This window comes from Triticum dicoccoides, chromosome 4A (assembly GCF_002162155.2).
Source record: "Triticum dicoccoides isolate Atlit2015 ecotype Zavitan chromosome 4A, WEW_v2.0, whole genome shotgun sequence".
Classification (NCBI taxonomy): Eukaryota; Viridiplantae; Streptophyta; class Magnoliopsida; order Poales; family Poaceae; genus Triticum; species Triticum dicoccoides.
In genome coordinates, this window is record NC_041386.1 from 6,003,921 (window position 1) to 6,004,508 (window position 588).

Consider the following 588-nt stretch of genomic DNA (forward strand, 5'->3'; position numbering starts at 1 on the left):
CCATGGCCCTAGGGCCACCAGGACGAGGCGGACCGGCGGCGCCGGGAAGACGGACGAACCATAAATCCTTTTTTCAAGAAGAGGCGGCGGCGGCGGCGTCCGCACACGTCCTCGACCCAGCGTCTATTACAGCATATGCATTATGCTGTTTTCTCTCTGTATCTATTTTGTGCACATCTTACCTTATTGATCTATCCCTTTCTATCTAGTACTCCCTTTGTAACTTTTTGTAAGATGTTTTTAGAGTCTATGACAGTGTCAAAAGAGCATCTTATATTAAATTATAGAGGGAGTAGTATATTGATGTCTAGTACTACACTACTCGTTCAAATTATTAATATGAGCTGTGAACCCTCTACGGTTTACCAAGATGGAGCCATTTGTGTTTGTTACTGTACTCTCTATGTCCCTCGTATATACAATTCTATAGTATTCAAAATCACATTAGCTAAACGTCAGTCAACTGACTTTAGCTTTTGGGTCAGTCAATTTTGAGATGGCCGAAGAAGTTCGCGGAGGGATGCCGAAGGGGAGAAAGGAGAAGGAAGGAGCTCGCTGGCAGGCTACCCAACCATCTATCTTAGAGAA